At 38.9% G+C, this 19864-nt stretch overlaps 1 long non-coding RNA gene across 1 annotated transcript in view; it reads right to left on the bottom strand.

Moving 5' to 3' along the window:
- Positions 1 to 19864, bottom strand: part of LOC107506942 — a 91432-nt gene that overhangs the window by 18738 nt on the left and 52830 nt on the right. The window lies entirely within an intron of this gene.

Raw genomic sequence — 19864 nt, 5'->3', positions numbered from 1 at the left:
TAGGAGGCAAAATTGTCTTTCCAAATGGAAATGAATGTGTGACGCAGTGAACTTTTAAAGTTATTAGCATCTTTTGCTGAGCCTTCATCTATTTCCTTTGTCATTTATGCAATGTACAGTCTTTAATTTCAGCTCCATGATCAAAGACATGAAACTTGAGAAGCACATTATTAAAATCAATGGCTGTATTTAGTGAGAGAAACAGCAGTGATGTGATGCCTGCTTCTCACCTATGACGAGGGGAGACCAGACTCTCTTATGTTTTTAGGCAAAGACCCCCAGCCCAAGCTCTAAAGAAGGAGTGCGAAGTCTCTCTCTCACACACACACGCATGCACACACACACACACACATGCACGCACGCACGCACACACTTCAAGGAAGGCTCAGCCTCACCCATCCATTCCACCGTACCTGTGAGGACTCCATTGCTGAATGCAATGCCAGGAAACATGTTTTTAGGAATTCAGAATATCACATTTCATAATTTGATTTAAGTCAATTATCCCATCCCTCCCTGGAACAGGCACAAGCTCCAAAAATACAAAATGTAAATGGAACCAGCTGCAGCAAAAGCCGTTTGCCAGGATGGATTTCAGTCAACGTAATCAGCCTCCTTTTGGAAGCACATTATTGTTGAGACCCAGAGATTGCATGAAACACTTCCAGTGTCCTGGGAGGGACCAGAAAGGTAACCAATTATGGGAGGGGAGAAATATAAGGAGCTAATCTTCTCTGTCCTGACCAGCCTTTGCCCCAAACTCTTAGGAAAAATTAATTCACTCCTTTGGGGGATCCTGGGAGACAGAGGTCATTATTTGCAGCCTTTAAACACTATCCTTAATTTATGGATATTTACTAAACCACATAATCTCTCCAAGTTATCCCATTAGAGGATCAGCAGAGCTGAGGTCTGCAGCCCTGGGTGTGAAGATCAATTGTGAAAGGTTCTGTGAGTATGTGTGAGAATGTTTATTAAAGAAGGCCTGAGTGTACCCAATTATTTAGGCTCCCATCATGGTACCCAACAAATGGATCCCATGCATAGGGTTTGGCATCCTTCCATTGAAATCCTTCCCTTTAATTGATTTAAAATGATAATTCAATTAAAATAATTATTCTAATCAAACTTCATATCTTTTTGGCAGGTTCTAGGGGGTCCTCTGCCCTCTATGTTATTTTAGTATTTTCTTTCTTTATTTTCTCACCGGGCTGACTTTGGCTCTTTGGAAATTTTATGTCATTGGGTAATCACTGCACCTTTCTGGCGCTTTCCACTCAAGACACAGGGAACAAGGGAAACAAAATATCCTATGAGATGTACTTTGAATTTTAACCAAGTAGGAGCCAAGAAATGACTGAGAATATACAAGGATGTTTCACTCGACTCCTATTCACCTAAAATGCAGGCATCAGAGCAGCTGGCCAGCCTGTTAAAGCTGTGAGGCGAGGATGAATGATAGTCCCCTCCCTCTCACTCCTGTCTTTTTTTTTTATGTCCTCACTTTTTTCCCAGGGGATGTTATACTCTTAAAATGTAGAACCATTATATCAGATCTCAGGAATTCTCATATAACTTTTCTAATTTTTGAAATATCATAACAGCTATCTCATTTCTTCTATACAACTATGTTGGACAGTAGGGAAGGGAGATCCTCTCAGGCACTTTTTTTAGATGAGGGAAAAGCAACACAGAGAGGACAGGTAGCTGGAGCAATACCACAGAGCTAATACTGGAAGGGCTGATTATCACTTTTCAATTAGAGAACCACACAGTCATGTGAGTAAGTGAAAAATAAACTACTTTTGTAGTTTTAACTTTTTAACATTAATAAAATTAGGCCAGCATGATTTATACAATGGGCAATTTTTGCTTTAAAAAATGTTTGTCCTGAAAAAACCTAAAGACTCGGGTGCATGTTTGCCTGATGGATGCCATCCTCTCTACCTAAATCCCCGATGCCTGGGAATCCAGCTGTGACCTCTTCCACTTTTCAGCCATGCTAATGAGCACATGAAAAAAACCTACAATAGAAGAGACAGTACCCTTTCTATTGCTACTCTAAATTGAACATTGGACCAGAAGTCTGGAGATTTGATTCAACAGCTCTGCCACTGATGAGTAATGTGACTTTGAAAAATCTTTTTTCTCTCTCTGAGCTTCAGAGTACCCACTAGACCTTCAGATTCTAGCATTCACTTTTAGCCAAAAAAGCCTTGATTTTTGAGATTCCAATATTAATAAAATTTAAATATTGTCCCTAAGAGAAAAACTGAGCTTCAATGGAGCAACAGGCCAGTCTTAATTAGTACCTTCTTGGCAAAAACTTAAACCTCCTGATCCAAGGTAACTCCTGTTTCTTATGATAAGTATACCTTTTTTAAAAAAAATAACCTTACAGTACCTTTGATGGAGTATAAATTTAGCTAACTTACAAGTGGCAAAATACAGACCTGGAGAGATGTCTTGAACATCTCATCCTACACCTAGAGGCAGAGTGGAGCCTGAAAATGAAGAATGGGAAGGAGTCGTGGCCCGCAGAACCTGAATGAGAAAGCCAAGAAGAAACCTGGCTGAGGACCGGGGGGCTCTGTGTCCAGGCCTCCGGCTACTGGGTTACGGTGCTTCTCTGTAAGTCCTGCTTTAGGTAGAGCCCATTTCAGAATTTACATTTAAGCCATATGGAAAAATTGGGAGGAGGCAAAAGAGCTGTGGGAAAGGTCATTAAAACATCATTCAGAAGGAAAGTAGGTCAGACAAAAAGTTTCTTCCAAACCTCATTCCTTTCCAAATTACTTCTCTGAAAAATTAGCCAATTTAGGTGAGCCACCTTCTAGAGGGAACCCCTCTCTCCAGCACAACTGTATGAGTTAACAAATGGAAAATAAATTATATTAAAACAACTTGCATGTGTATATATTATATGTGACCCGGCCCAAATTGCAAGTTAAAGAAAATCAGTTTCATAAAGTATACAATTCTCTTCTTTTACTCCTTTTAAATGTCCAGAAAGAGGAAAAGTAATAAACAAAAACAAAGACCTTTTAAGCAAGTAATTGAAGGCAATGGAACTAAATCATCTCCTAAAACTATTTCTATCTACAAAGCCTATTCAATAAACAGTTTCTACTGTAGGAAAACATTTGACCAGCTAGCTGGTCCTTTAAATCCTGGGTGTATCGCCTGGGGAATGGGCAGAATATACAGAGTCCTACACAGGCCTGCAGGTATTCTGGTTCGGTAGTTCTGAGAAGAAACCTAGGAATATTCATTTTAAATAGGAATATTCATTTTAAATAAGAACCCAGGCTGATTCTGATGACACATAACCCAAAGGCCAGATTTTCAGAACCACTACCTGGACAGTTAAACTTGAAATCTAACTTATTAGTGATGAATAAGTTTACTTGTGAGTGCTGTCTTTTAGTAAGACTTCTTAAACCAGTCTCTAATAGAATACTGGTTGAGAGGATTAAGCTCTGGTCTAAGGGCCAGAAGGCCCTGATTACATTCTCACCTCTGTCACTGAAGAGATGGATGGCCTCATTTCTCCCACAGTAAAATGAGTTAACAAATATAGTCATTATTATATGGAGTGATAAACATCACAAAATAAAAATCTAACTTCTCTTTCCTAAACAATGAAAATCAGCAACAGGTATGATAATCTTGTTTTGGGGGCTTTAGTCCCCTTTCTGGATCTGGCATTGGTTTACATGGCAGATAATGGGAGAAAATATCCAATTCTGTTTAATGCAAATGGCATTCTCAAATACTCATTCTGAGTAAAATCAAAACACTGAACAAGGAATGAAAGAAAGAAGACATGTGCCCTTACCTCTCCATATGAACAAGAGTTAAGTTCTTGTCACACAAACATCACCAAGTTTCTAAATAAAGACCCCAAACATTTCTAATATTAAGTATTGATATAAAATGTAAGCTACACATACACTTAAGAAAGATTAATAAAAACAAGTAAGACAATGATTTTTAACCCGCTTATTCCAGTTCAGGGTAATATGTGGCCAGGGCCTATCCCAGCAGCTCAGGGCACCAGGCAGGACCCTAACCTGGACAGGATGCCCTTCTGGTGCAGGGTCACTCACACATCTACACTCACTCACACTGGGACAATTCAGACATGCTGGTTCACCTCACGTGCACATCTTTGGGGTATGGGTTGAAACCAGAGTCCCTGGAGAAAACTCACACAGACATGGGGAGAACATGCAAACTCGACATAGATAGTGACCCCGGCCAGGATTGGTTATTTTTCTCAACATTATAAAGAAATGATGTTGAACCAAACAATGTCATTCAAGGACCCACTGCACTTTCCCAAAACACACACATTGACAGAGTTCCACTGTGCAGCCTGGACAGTCGTTACCGGATGTGAGGGCACACAGTGTCATAATGATAAACGGGGTGCCACAGAAATAATTGGTTTCAACAAGACAGAGATGTCTGAAAAGCATATACCGTATGTTTCACAAATTTGCTCATCCCTGGGCGTAGGAGATAATCCAAACTATCCAAAGTGCATAAAAGATATGCAGGAGGCCAAAGTCACTCCTATTCACCAACCAGATGAAGTAAACCAATTAAGGCCTAGGCAGCCTGCTAAAGAGAATCCAAAGGAAGTTACAGACATCCAGCTCAATGTCTTGGTATAAGGACCTAGATAAAGGGCTGATAGTCTCTCTTCCCTTCTGGGATTTGTAGATCTTTTATTACTGTATTTGCCTACCCTAAGGCTGTTCACATATTAACATCTCTAAAATTAGAATGCATCTTACAATTAAGGGTATATCATAGTTTAATTGATAATTTGTTTTTCCTTTCTTAATGGAACATAAAATAACGGCATACATCACATTCGATGACACCTCAGATGAAATGAAATATGGTATATTGGAAGGGGGGTTATAATATATGGGAATATAAAAGAACTCTTTCCCCATCAAGCATTTGTGCAGTCTCTAAGACTCCAAGGCACAGTGGTTAAGCTTGTGTGGCTACATGAAAAATCTTGTCAGAAAGGGAAAAGGCAAGGCATACCTATTTATTTTAATATGTCTTCAGCTATTTTAAAGGGTTTTTTTCTTACTTCCACGTTGGAGGTCCTTCTATCAGTTTGGAAGAGTGTTCCCCTCCCTCAGTTCCCCAAACACACCAGTAAAATTTTAAAGCTTAGGAGTTTTCTATGTAGCCCTCTGTTTCTGTTAGATCGGGGAACAGCCACTGAGGAAGGAAGGAATGCTTTCAGAGTGTCACTTACACCCCAGAGGCTCTGTACCACCCACGGTCTTCCCCCTCTACCTCTCAAATGGATCAGAGCAGAATTAAATATCAAAACTCACTCAGATACTCCCAGTTTCTACAGGCCTTCAGTCCAGACTTTGCCACCTAGTGAGGAATACGGCTTAGTTGAGCTCTGGGAATATAAAATAGAGTTGCTATTGGTGCCTCGTCAATCAACATCCAATCCTATGCAACAGCAAAATGTGCCACCATGTGTCTGCCACATGTAGAATATTACTCAGTCACTTTGGAGGGAAGGAACAACTTGTTCAGGGCAATTCTTACAGCCGACACTCAGGGATTCAAGTGGGAAAAGGAGAAGGGGAGGATCAGGAATGAATTCATAGCATATATTAATGTAACTTTGACCTCCCTTGTCTCGACCATCCAAGTATGGATGGGAAAGAAAAGCAAGGGAAGAGGACAGACAATAAAACATAAAAAGGAGAGAAGTAGGCAAGGATGTTCTCTCCTGGAAGCACTCACAGGGGTACAAGGGAGCACATTCTCTAAAAGTGGCACTTCTTAAAAAAAATTTCTAAGGTTCTATGTTGATATCATTACTGTTAAAAAATATAGGCAAAAAGACATCAAAGATAAGAACATAAAAGCAAAGAGTAGCTAAGAGAAACCTATGTGAGAAAACCTGGAAGTAGAGAGTAGTCCTTTTCTCTTTCCCATAAATAATGCCACGTGGCAGCCACGACTCTACTTAGGGAAAATGGCTTAGTGAGGAGCCAAGAGATGGTGATAAGAAAGAACCTGGTGGTCATCCAGGTGACCTTCAAGGAGTTCACACTGAGCCAGGGGAGAAAAAAATCAACAATCTATTAGCTGCACTAACTGGCTAACAGAAAAAATACATTCATAAACATGTGCTGGCCCTCCAGTGAATATAACAGATGTCTCTGTCTCTGTCTCTCTCAATTCGTTGTCCTGAATCAAGTCAGCTGGGAAAGCCCTAAAGGAGGATGACGCCTTTCTGAAATCCTACCTCCCAGGGTTATTTCCTTCAAATTACATTTGGTCATATCTACAGAGTATTAAGACACTTGTTGATTTACCAAAGGAACTCATAGAAATGAAACAATCTTCAAACTGAGACTTTAATGGAATTGACATATGCAGTTGTCCCCTGTAGAATAGCTAAGACACACAGAGGAACCTGAATATCATTGTCCTAAATTATCTGGAATAAACTGCCCAAATTCTCCCACTTAAGGCATGTGAACATGGTTCTTTCTCTGGGGAGTGTGTGAGAAGCAAACACACCTTTACTTGTCTGATCTACTCCTTGGTGGCTTTTTTTCTTGGATAACATTAATTTAATGCCTTAAGGAAATTGCAACATGAAGTATGCATGCCAGCGCCATTAAGAAGCTGGTTGTTTTTTTTTTTTTTTTTTTTTTTGCTATACAACTGCGTGTAGTATATCTTGTTTGTTTGTTTTTTTAATTTATTTATGTAGTTTCAAACATACAGTACATTGGTTAGACATCTATGTAGTTCATAAAATGATCCCTCCAATTGCTCCCTCCCTCCCCTGGCCCTCAACCTAGACAACACATTAATGCTAACTACATTCCTTATGTGGGGATGAACAAGTAATGTACCTTCATCAAAAAGAGTATTTTTCTTCTCTAGTTGAAAAAATTAAGAATATCTTACATGTGTAAGAATCTTATACTAATCTAAGCAATCTCAACTGTTATCACATTTGATGCTCACAGGCATTAAAGCTCATAAATAAGATGTGCATTTATGGTTATCTTAATACTGCCAAGCAGACCGGCAATGGTTCTTTAAACATTATATACCAGTTGCTCATAGCTTCAAATGCTCTTTCTCACCATCCACTGTCCTACCATCCCTGCTTCCTTAAAATTTTTTTCCCCTCCTGGTCAGTTCTGCTTTTCTAATAACCTTTATTACTGTTATACATATAGGTATTTGCATTTCTATTATCTATGAGGGCCTTTATTCATAAGATGGTAGGTCTCCTTCATTTTCTTTTTCTTTCTTTTTTAACTCCCTCTTTTGTACTCCCATAAACTTAACCAAATGGATGCTCACATATTTCACAATAGATTTTGATTTGTTCCCCCTTCACAACCCCCTTCTCTTAGCCATATCCTTTGGTACTTATTCTTATTTTCCTCGTGATTTGTGTATTTACTTGCCCTTCCTTGCCTTGCTTCTATTTCTGTTGCCACAAAGATAAGTGGATGTTACCCTCAAGCCTTCAACTTCAAAAAATGGAAATTACTAATTTGTACAAAGAATCCTTAGAAAATGCTTCTTCTTACAAACTCAGCCTTTACTCTTCACCCAACTATGGGATTTTAAAATCAAAAGAGACCTATGAAATCTCACCCAACTGTCTCATTTAAAAATGAGTAAATAGTGATCTGAACCCAGGTCTCATCAGCTTTGGTCTTTGTAAAATATATTGATATCTGGCCCAGTCATATCTCCCATCTAAGTTTTATACTCATAAATTACTTGAAATAACTCATTCAAACTCCATCACTAAGCTCCTTACCCTTCCCAGTTCCTCCTCTCATCTCCAAACCTGCTCCTTCTTGGTGAATATACCGTCATCCACCAGATATCATCCTTGATTTGGGTGTCATCCTGATGCTGTTCCTCTTTCTCCTTGCTACCCCCAGCTCATCTCTTGATCTGTTGCTTTCTCTTAAGCTGCTCTACCACTGGCCTAGTTCAAGCTGCCAATAGCTCTTAAGTGAATAACTACAATAGCCTCCCTGCTCTCCCTCTTGTCCATGTCCAATTGCAACCACATTTCCTTGAAGTAGCTAGAGGGAGTTCTCTAAGGTAAAAATCTGATTATGACACTACTCTGACTAAAACCATTGACGAGCCCCATTGCCATTAAAGGAAAATCCAGACTCAACAGGGTTATAAGGTGGTCTGTGTTTTGGCCTCTCCTTATCTCTAAGCTCTTCCCTGGCTATCTTCATTTCACATTTCGAACCGAACTTCTCTCAGTCACTTGGACAAGTGATGCTCTTTTCCGCCTTCAAAACTTGCACAAGCAGGGTTTGTCCTCTTCAATTTTATTTGGATACTCATTGATCTTCTATTCATCATTCTGGTAGCAACTTTAGAAATTTTCACCCCAGATCTTTGCATAGCTCAGGATCATTTATAGCAAATTCTTCTGCTCAGATGTCTCCTTTTCAGAGAGTCCCCCCCCACCAGCACACCTCACCGATCATCACTGTCCATCTTCCCACTCTGATTCATTTTTCTTCATATTACATGTTACAACGTCATGGATTATACACCCATATGCTTATTGTTATCTCTTTCCCTCACCACCCTCACCCTCAACATTAGACTTAATTAAGCACTATGATAGAAAGGATTCTGACTGTTTCAGTCACTGCTGAACCTAATAAGCACTTAATAAATATTTGTTAAATGAATGAATATTCTTGATGTTTAATAGAATACCTTGTTTATTTTAGTAGCTTAATAAATAATTGAGGGAGGGATAGTGAGAGGGAGGAAGTTAGGTTTGTTAAAAGCTTGGGAGTTGATCATGACTTTCACCTTTGATTTCTACAAAAGTTGCTACATCTTACCCTTTCGTTGTGTTTGTTATTTGATCATTTTTTTCCTATTAACCCTTAAAAACAATTGTCAATGATCAATCATAAAATTTAACAAATAATCCAACAGAGCAGTGAAACCCTTCCAGACTTCTCCAAATCATTTCTTAAGCTTAGATGCTTGCATTGAATGACCAATTTCTGCTTTGCCCCCTCCTCTGTACTTTTCTGGGAAACAATTATATAAAGACCTCCTATTCTCTTCTGTTTCTCTCTGTATCATATCCTAGATCCTGTGAGTGTCACGTAGGTAGTATCATCCTTCTTTGACCTCTTGTCCCTCATCACTTGCAGTGCAGATATACACATCTCTAGTCTGCTCTCTGATTAGTACTATTTTTTCCCCACTTAGTTCTCCTTTATTTTATGGAGATTATTAGCTTTCTATTCTGGATTTCCTCAGAATCTTCTGGTTAATGATTTTCAGAACCTTCTCATTAATGATTTATTGAGAATCCTGCCTACCACACTGAAGTTTAAAGGCCTCACTTTCTTTCCTTTTTGAAACAAACAAGTGTGCTTGCCAACATCCCATTTGCTGATCCCCCTCACCAGTCGGTCAATGAACACTGCTCTCTCGTGTGCAAGAACATAGAAAGTCATCTGCTCCAGCCAGGAAATTAGAATTCATCCAGAGCAGGGAGGTCCCGGAATCTGTTCATTCACATCGGGCCTCAGTTCCTTCCTACTGATGTTTGTTCTTCCTTTTACAGCCCCAGCATCATTCCTTTTGGCAGAAGAGTTGAATGTAAAACAGGACTGATGGAGTTTGCACTGTACTGGTCATTCATCAACAGTACCCTGGTGCTGCCAAGCACCCAGACAAAACAGTTTCTTTTCTTTTTATTCCACTCTTGGTTTTAAATCCTCTTCCTTCTGCTGAGCATTTTTGAAAGCTTCGGTTCACTTTGAGCTTCGGCTTTTGGGCTTTTTCAATTTTTCTTTTCATTTTTTTTCTCTCTCTCTTTTTCTCTCTCTCCCATAGACATTCTCCTTTATGCATCCCTGGTTTAGAATTTATTCTTTTAAATTTTGTACAATTTTTAAAAATCTGAGCTCATCAGAGAAGGACCTATTCTAAAGGTCCTTGAATTCTAAAGGTTTCTTTTCTTTTTCTCACTTAGATCCATTCCTCTAAAATTCATCGGAATAGTATCAGGGCAGAATCAGGACTAACTTAGCATAGAGCTTTTTTTCATTTACTGTTAAGGTACTGATTGTGAACTTGTTTCATAAAACATTGTAGAAAGTACAAAAAAAATCAAGATGAGTGAATTTACTTAAAACATGGCCCACTAGAAATAATCATCATTGATATTATAAAGTATATATTTGCCGGGATTTTTCCCTTGTGCATTAGCAAAAAAAAAAAAAAAAAAAGGATCATTTGTTCGTCTCTTTTTACTGCTTGCTAAATTCACTTAACATTCTACTGTGCGAATCTTTCTGTGTCACTGAATATTGTTCTACGACATCATTTGTAAAGACTCTAGGATTTCATAATCTATACAAGCTTGTATCAATTCAAAAGATGCCTATTATGAGACTTAGATTGTTTCCAACGTTTGGATTCGGAAACAACTGTATAATAAACATCACTGTAAGGGAACCTTTGTGCATATCAGTGATTGTTTCTTTAGGATTCATTCCTAGAAATGGAATTGCTAGGTTAAAGTGTATATGAATAAAATTTTGCAGCTACAGATCAAAATCACCTTCCATAAAGGCTTTACATTCTCTTTAAATTTACACTAATTTACATTCCTTGGAGATGAGCACGTGTACTTCCCACATCTAGGACAATAGTAGGTATTAAAATTTTTTTAAAATCTTATCCAATTTTATAGGTTATAAATTACATTATTTATTGCTTTCACTTGCATGTCTTTAATTACTAGTAGGTAATATTTTCATATTTATTGATTTTATTTTTCTGCTTTTGTTATTATATGCTCATTTCCTTTGCATATTTACTTATTTGAGTAGTTGCCTTTTTCTTAAAATATAGGCATTCTTTATAAGATCTTAGTAGACTTATCATAAATATTTTATTCCTAGTTTTTGCTTACTTTTAAAATTTCATTTTTATGGAAAAAAGTCTTTATTTAGTAAATGAAATTTATTATTCTGTTCTCATATATAATCTACCTTTGTACTGTACCTTAAATGTCTTCCCCACCAAAAGATGATTTTTTAAAAATATTCAATGAACATTTTTTCAAAGATGATTTTTCTAAGCACTTATATTTTCTTTTTGTACTTTTATGGGTTCTTTTTTCTACTTAAACATTACATTCACATGGAAATTAATTTTGTATCTGGCGTGAGGTAGAGATCTTAAATTTTGCCCCAAATGGCTAGCTATATGTTTCAAAACCATGAATTAAATGATCTTTCCTTTCCCAGTGATTTTAAGTACCATACATATCATACAAAAATTATTATATTAGTTAGGTATATTTTTGATTATTCTCTCCTGTTAATTTGAAAAGAACTGCCACTTTCACTCTTAAGTCTTGTTATTCGGAAATGAGGTAAGTACTTTCATTTATCAATAAAAGTTTGTTGTTTTTCTCAAATAAGTCTGACGTTTCTCATTAAGTTTGTGTGAACACATTTTATCTTTCTGGTTGCTATTATTAATGGAATTGTTTTTCTCAATGCATTTTTTATTGGGTTATCACTAGTATACAGGAACTACTGGCTGTTGTGATATGCTTCAGATCCTCCTCTTTCTTGGTTTGTGCATTCATTTCTCTAGCTCCTGGGTGTTGATGGATGGCAGATGAAGCTGAGTCCCTCTCTGGAATTTTCCTTAGCAGGAGAGAGTTGCCTTGCCCAAAGTCACACCCTTCCCCTAGGCAGCCCACGTCCAGTCCAGCGACTGGTAGGTTAGGGGTATCCTTGCTTCAATGCAGGGAGATTCTCAAGAACCATCCCAGCTCCAGGGCTCCCCATAAAAGTGGATGTAGTTCTTGTGGCAACTGTATCACAGTCTAACACCTCCCTCCACTCCCCCCTAAGGTACCGATCCTCAGAGGATTCACCAATAAACTCCCAGAGTATACATATCCATCTCAGAATCTATTTCCAAGGGAGCCGATCCCAAGACAGTTATTGTCAGGAGAGATCTGAGAAAGAAGATTGAACTAAAATGACGTTTTGGAACTGGATCATCTGCTAACCAGCTGGCAATGAGGATCTCATCCCTAGTTGTGTGTGGAACACTGAACACTAGAGGTTTCCTATAGCAGTGCAATTGCTAAACCTTTTCACCAGTGACAACCTGGGATAGGATGTTCTGGGAAGAATGCACTGGCAGATGTAGTAGCTTAAGGTTTGAGAGGTTCTGAGGAAGTACTAATTAAAAGGACAATGGAATCTAATGACTTGCTGAGTAGCACTGACACACTGGAGAAAGACCAGAAAAGGTTGAGGGTAATTAATGACTAACTGAAGGCTAAGTGTGAAAATCAGAAGACCTCCCTGGCAGCATGTAAAGAGACTCTAATTTCCGATCTCCCGGGAGATGAGGGTGTTAAAAATCAAGCCCAAGACTTAAATATAAGAGTAGCAAAGCTCAGGAGAAAGTTGAATTCTCAGACCTGATAAGTCCGCTTCACCAAGTCCACTTCGCCAAGGTCAGGGCCTTGATTGGTAAGGAGTAGAAACCTGAGATCTGAGATGGAACATTTGGGTCAATACACTTGAAAGCCTTTATACCGCAGGTCTCTCTGACTTCTCTGAGCCTAGAGAAGTGGCCTCTTTGAGCCTACAGAAGTGGCCCACTGCTTGCTATTAGGCCAAGCACCCTCTTGCTTAAAGATGACACAGAAGCCTCTATCCTGCAAAGCAACACATATCCTCCCTCAATTCTTCTCCCACCTTTCCTTCTGGGCAAGAGAACAATATGTAGGGTCAAGTCACATGATGTGCTGGGCCTGAAAAAGAAGGACAGAAATTAAATGCCCCAGAACGCTGTAAGACCTAGCGAATATAAACTGACTGGAGCTTGGAGCACATGTATGGGACTAGATGCTGAGGGTGCTGGGACAATAGTAAGCGCAGAACATAAAGTTGGGGAAGGGAGAGTTTGTCAGTATGAGGACACTATGCAATAATAAAGAATCTAATGTAATATGCTGGCCCAGAAAATAGTACTAAGGGACTGCTAGGTTTGCTCTTGGACTATCAGAGAAAACCTACTAAATTAAGTAGAAATGACAAAACTGTCTTAACAGATGGTAGTGGCAGAAAGTTCACCTGATTACGATCTGCAGTAGGGTCCAGAGGATAGCTCATTTACCAAAACAATAAGGTAATACAGCATGGTCTGGTGAGAGGGGCTGTCAACTGCAGGCCAGAGCAGAGGAAAGAAGATGTTGCTACAAAACTGGACTCACTGGTAGCAGTGAAGATGATAGAACCAAACTATAGAGGCCTGACCGTGATATGTAACTGTCAAAAGCAAGAAGGGCACATGAACACAATGAGTTGCAAGATCCAAGTGGCAACCAGTAAGACCCGATTCACGCAGATCTATGTAGATGGTATCTTTACAGGCAAAATAAATGGGCAGCCAATAAGGGTATTGCTCAATCTAAAAGATATCATGGATTGATGATTAGGAAGCCTAGGGCAGACACCTCCGACAAAAAGCCATGCTCCCCCAACTTTGAATTATACTATAAAGTGACAGTAATCAAAACAACATGGTATTGGCAGAAAAACAGACTCATAGACCAGTGGAATAGAATTGAGAGTCACAAAGTAAATCTATATTTATATGGGCAAATTATTTTTGGCAAAAAAGCCAAAAACGTACAGTGGAGAAAGGAAAGCCTCTTCAATCAATGGTGCTGGGAAAACTGGAAAGCCATATGCAAAAGAATGAAATTAGATGGTTGCCTACCACTACGCACCAAAATTAACTCAAAATGGATTAAGGACCTGAATATAAAACCTGAAACAATAAAATGCATAGAAGAAAACATAGGAACTAAACTCAAGGACCTTGGTATTAAAGAGGATTTTATGAATTTGACCTCAAAGGCAAGGAAAATAAAAGCAAAAATAAATGAATGGGACTACATCAAACTAAAAATCTTCTGCTCAGCAAAAGAAATCATCAACAATGTAAAGAGACAACCATTTCAATGGGAAAACATATTTGCAAGCAACGCCTCTAATAATGGCCTATTATCAAAAATATACAAGGAACTCCTACGACTCAATAACAACAACAAAAAAACAAACAATCCAATCAAAAAATGGGCAGATGACCTAAACAGACACTTCTCCCTAGAGGACATACAAATGACCAACAAACATATGAAAAGATGCTCAATATCACTAGCTATTAGGGAAATGCAAATCAAAACCACAATGAGATACCATTTCACACCTGTTGGAATAGCTATAATCAACATAACAAGTAATAACAAATGTTGGAGAGGATGTGGAGAAAAAGGAACCCTCATACACTGCTGGCGGGACTGCAAATTGGTACAGCCACTATGGAAAATAGTATGGAGGTTCCTCAAAATCTAAGAATTGATCTACCATATGATCCAGCAATCCCACTGCTGGGTATTTACCCCAAAGACTTGAGAACTCATATCCAAAAAGATATTTACACACCAATGTTCATAGCCAGGACATGGAAGCAACCAAAGTGTCCTATGATAGATGACTGGATAAAGAAGCTGTGGCACATATATACAATGGAATATTACTCAGCCATAAGAATAGATGAAATACTGCCATTTCTGACAACATGGATGGACCTTGAGATAATCATGCTAAACAAAAAGAGTCAGACTGAAAAAGTTGAAAATCACATGATATCGCTTATATTTGGGATATAAACCTAAAAGCAACAAATGAACAGGACAGAAAATCAGGGACATGGACAAAGGACTAGCGGTTACCAAAGGGTAGGGGGTGGGGAAGGAGGGGAGAGGTAGACAGGGTAAAGGGTATCAAATATAGGGGGGTGGAGGGAGGGTGAAGTGGGTAAAGGGGATCAAATATATGGTAGCTGAAGGAAACTGGACTTTGAGTGGTAATCACACAATAGAATATATAGATGTCAAACTATAATGTACACCTGAAAAGTATACAATTGTATTAACCAATGTTACCCCAATTAACTTAATTAAAAAAAAAAAAAACAATAATAAATAAATAAATAAATAAATGGCATGATCCCTTGCCCAGTTTCTGAGCTTGAGCTACTTTTCCAGCTCAGAATCCATTAATTCAAGGAGAGTCTAGACACTCAGAGGTAAAGACCCTGCAACACCAAGGCAAGTATGCATAACAATTTCTCTAATCCTTCTCTAAAGAGACCAGCAGCTACTTAGTCTGGTAATCATATACTGGGGAAAGTGGTATAAAATAGCTCTTCAAAAACTGATGAACAAAAGGTCTGAGTCGATATCTAGGCACAAAAAATATCCTCATGGCCCTGTTAGAGTTGTTTCTAGAAGCCAAGTAATAAATGGAGTCCTGAGCCCAATCTCACTTGCAGGCCCACAAAAGCAGTGAGTCCACAAATCCATACTATGAAAATGTCCTTGGATGCCAAATGTACAAATAGAATGGACATACTTGGTAGTTGACAGAACCCTTACATGGATTCCTTGGCATTCAGGGTAAGATCTGTCATAGTAAGAAAGGTCAAGTGGAAGCCTGTGAAATTTCCCCCTTTGCAGCAAAAATATATATATGAAACACACTATCATGTCTCAGGGAAAACAGCAGAGATTACTGTCACTCTAAAGACCACATCATGATCCAGGATGCAGGAGTGGTAGTGCCTATTATACCCATTTAATTCACCAGTCTGGCTACCACAGAAACCAGACAGAGCCTGGAGATGACAATGAATGACATCAAACTCAGCCTAGTTATAGTTTTTATTACAGGTGTTACACCAGATGTGGTACATTTTCCTGAAGAGATCAGCAAGTATGTGGTATACAGCCATCGATCTGGGAATCCCTATCATCAAAGAATGATCATAAATATACTTCTATTTACTTTAGAATAGACAACAGCATACATTAACCATCTTGCCCTGTCATACTGTAACCTTAGGAAACTAGATTCTAATGGACATTTTTCAGAATATCACGCCAATCCATGCTATCAAGCAGGATGAGTAAGAAGTAACAAGCATATTGGAAGCCTTAGAAAAACACATGTACAGAGTATGGGAGATAAACTCTATGGAGATTGGGAACCTGGTCATATCAGGAAATGTTTTAGGAATCCAGGAATGCCAATTCAAAATAAAGAACAAAATTTTGTATCTCACACTTCCTCTCAATAAGGAGAAAATACAATGCCTCGTAGTACAGGTTCTGGAGGTAGCATTTTCCATATTTGAAAATATTGTTCTGATCCCCTTGTTGGGTGGCACGATAAGCTACCAGTTTGGGGTAGATCCCGGACCAGAAAAGGTCTCTTACAAGGCAGAAACAAGTTGTTATGAAAGCAAGCCTGCCACTTGGTCAGTATTACTCGGCAGACCCTGTGGAATTAGAGGCATTGATGTGGGGAAAAGATGCCCTATAGAGTTTGTGGTAGGCCCCAATGGAAGAATCACAACACAGTCCCCTAGGGTTCTGGAGCAAGGGCATGCCACCTGCAGTGGTGAAGTGATGTCTTTTGAAGATGGTTCTTCTATGCTACTGGCTCCTAGTAGAAGTGCAATGTCTGATTATGAGATATCAAATGACCATGTGACTGGAACTGCTCATCATGAACTAGGTTCTGTCAAACCTAACAATAAGATCAGGCAATCTCAGGAGCAATTCCTCGTAAGGTGAATGTTGTCTACCAGACAGGGCCAGAGAGCACAAGCAAGCAGCATAAGCAGGTGGCCTAGACCCCCAGTTCATTCACTGCTATTACACTAATGTCTCAGCCTCAGCTCACATCTATGGCCACATGGATGGGGTCCTTGAAGACTCTACGAAGGGACCAAATGACAAGGAAAAGAAACAGTTGAGTTGGGGTCACAGATACGTCTATTCAGTATGTGAGTGCAGGGTGAAAATCAACAGCTATCATACAACAGCACCACTCAGAGGTGGCCTAGAAAGGCAATGGTACAGAAAATCCTCTCAAAGCATAGAGCTTCAGAAGATGTACTTAGTAATGCTTTTTGTGTGGAATAAGAAGTGGCTCAAGATAGGAATATATGCGGGCTTAAGGCCAAGGCAAATGGCTTATCTGATGTGCCAGGAGCCTGAAGGAGAGAAACTGGAAGATCATGAATGAGAAGAGTTTAGGAACAAGAATGAAGATGAACTTACAGAAGTAGGCATAAAATGTGAAGATCTTTACTGCTCATGTTAACTAACTGACCAGAGTGTCTACTGCTACAGAAGGACTAAACAAACTGGCAGAGAAAAAAATAGCTAGAAACAGGAGTGGCACCACTTACCATCACTCTCAGGGACCCACTTGCAGGAATTCGTGATTCCTATTCCTGAGCCCTGTAGATTTAGTAATCCTGGGCACCAGAGGAAAAAAGCTTCTACTAGGTGACACAGCAAAAATCCCCTTAAACTCTAAGCTATGACTTCCATACAATCACTTTAGGATCCTCTTGCCAGAAAACTAGCAGGCAGTGAGTGAATCACTAGGATAACTGATGTGATCATCAGGAGGAAATAGGGCTGCTGATACAAATTGGGCCAGGGAAGAATGTTCTTAGAAGCCAAGTGATCTATTAGGGTATCTCTTGTTAGAACCTTGTCCAATTTTGTCAGTAAGTGGACAACTGCACAGCCAGTGCCTGAGAAGGGCATGGTGACCAGGGGCTCTGGCCACTCAAATATCCAGGTCTTAGTCATTGCATGTAAACATCTAGACCAGCAGAGGTGCTGGACAATAATGAGTAAAACTAGAATGAACAGTAGAGAAGGACGGTGAATACCAGTTGCAATCTTGAGACCAGACACAGAAGTAAGGGCTATAATTCATTCCATTTACCTCCGTCTTCTAAGGCTCTTTTTTCAGTAAAATCTTTTTTTATAGTTATTGATTTCTTTTATGCTTTTGAGGTTACAGTTTATTTTAATTTATTTAGCTGAATACCTAGCCTGTTTATTTTAGTATTTATTAATTAAAACATTTAATATTATACATTTTTCTTTGATTATAGCTTTAGCTACACTTCATCGGTTTTTTGTGTATGTGGTATTCTCATTTCATATCTAAGAAGTCTAGAATTATATTTTTCTTTGAACTAAAATTTAAGAGTGCTTAATTTAATTTTTTTAAATTTAAACATTTCTCTTTAACAACTTCTTATAGGGTGTCTTTGTCAAATGTTTATACGAATTCAATAATCTAGTATCTTTAATTTATATAACCAAAATATGTGACTTAATGGCACATTGCTACGCACAAATGATTTCTTAGGTCATATTTTTACCTTTTAGATTATCTGTGTTCCAGTTATGATTTCCTTCTCCATTTTTTAAAACAAACAAACAAACAAACAAACAGAAACTTCCTAGCATGTATTGGAAAACATCCTCCAACTTTCTACAGCCCAACTTCTCATTCATATTGCCAAGTTCAAACCTCAAACCAAACTGCTTTACTGGAACTGTTACCACAAGCAAAACTCTTCCTAAACAAAGTTCCAGTGTTTTCTATACTTGCCTTTTCACTCATGAATAGAATGAACAGAGCCTCTGACCTTGACCTGCTTGATTAAAACCCACCATGTTCTTCCAGCAGCCCTTTCTCCTGATAGAACCTCCATGCCAAATCCAGTTCTTCTCTGGTTCTGAACTATAAATTGAACTCCTTGCCTGCAGAAATATGGTATACTATAAATAGCATCCTTTCGCTGAACTTATAATCAGGATTCCCACACTATACTGTCTCTCTCTCTGAGTAGCTGCTTTTTACCTCAACAGGGAGACTCAAGATTTAAGCCCAGTATGTTCCCCAAAGGTTTATTCCTGTCATTTCTTCTCCTCCCAGGAGCTGCACAAGTTCTTTTCTTCTGAAAACTCAGAAAAACAAGCAATGCCCCCATACATTTTGCTTTCTCTCTTTGTCCAATTCCCTACACTCTTCCCATTCTGCACCAGGCCACAATTCTAGAACACATTACCTTCAAAGTCCCAACATGAATGACTGATAGCACTCCACATTGCCACAACAAAGGACAGATGAGAATATCTTAGGGATCCAGCTAAATTCCTATAGTTCTATTCTTTAATCTTCCCATTAAGGAAACAAGTTGAGCCCAGCCAATGCCCCAGCAAACAGGCAGCTGCCAAGACTTTGGCACAAGGCGACTCACCATGATGAGCTTAAGTCAGATTCCTACAAGGGGCATGCAGAGCCAAGCTGAGAGCCACATTAAAATGTCAAGGCCAGAAGACAGAAGCAGAGCTAATGTTCACATGGACTGGATTGGAGTGGGAGCACATCAGGCAAGACTGGCCCCCAATTGCATTGAGCATCTCCTGCTTCCCTTTGCTGATCAATAAAAATATGATGTGCATGGATGGTCAGTTGACTTAAAGACATATTGTCAAACCAAATATCTGCACCTTCATGCTAATAGATATTTCTCATTTGTGCCAGATTCTGCATGCCTTATACCTACACTCCGTTTCCCAGTCATACATACATTTCCTGCTGTATTCCATTTGCATCACTGAGGTACCTCATAGTTTTCCACTCACATGCTTGGCTAGCTTCACTTGGCTAGCTTCATCTCAGTATGTACAACTCATTCACAGGCAAGCTCATCTTATCCTTATAAGAATAAGGCAAAGTATGTACAGGAGATATTGTGCCTATCTTACAGATGAGGAAATACAGTTATTAAGAGATTGACTTGTTTTAAACAAATTAGTGGCAGGACAGCATCTGGGCTAAAA

This window comes from Rousettus aegyptiacus, unplaced genomic scaffold (assembly GCF_014176215.1).
Source record: "Rousettus aegyptiacus isolate mRouAeg1 unplaced genomic scaffold, mRouAeg1.p scaffold_m13_p_7, whole genome shotgun sequence".
Classification (NCBI taxonomy): domain Eukaryota; kingdom Metazoa; phylum Chordata; class Mammalia; order Chiroptera; family Pteropodidae; genus Rousettus; species Rousettus aegyptiacus.
Note: the sequence above shows the minus strand (reverse complement) of the source record. Positions and strands in the feature narration are given on the sequence as shown.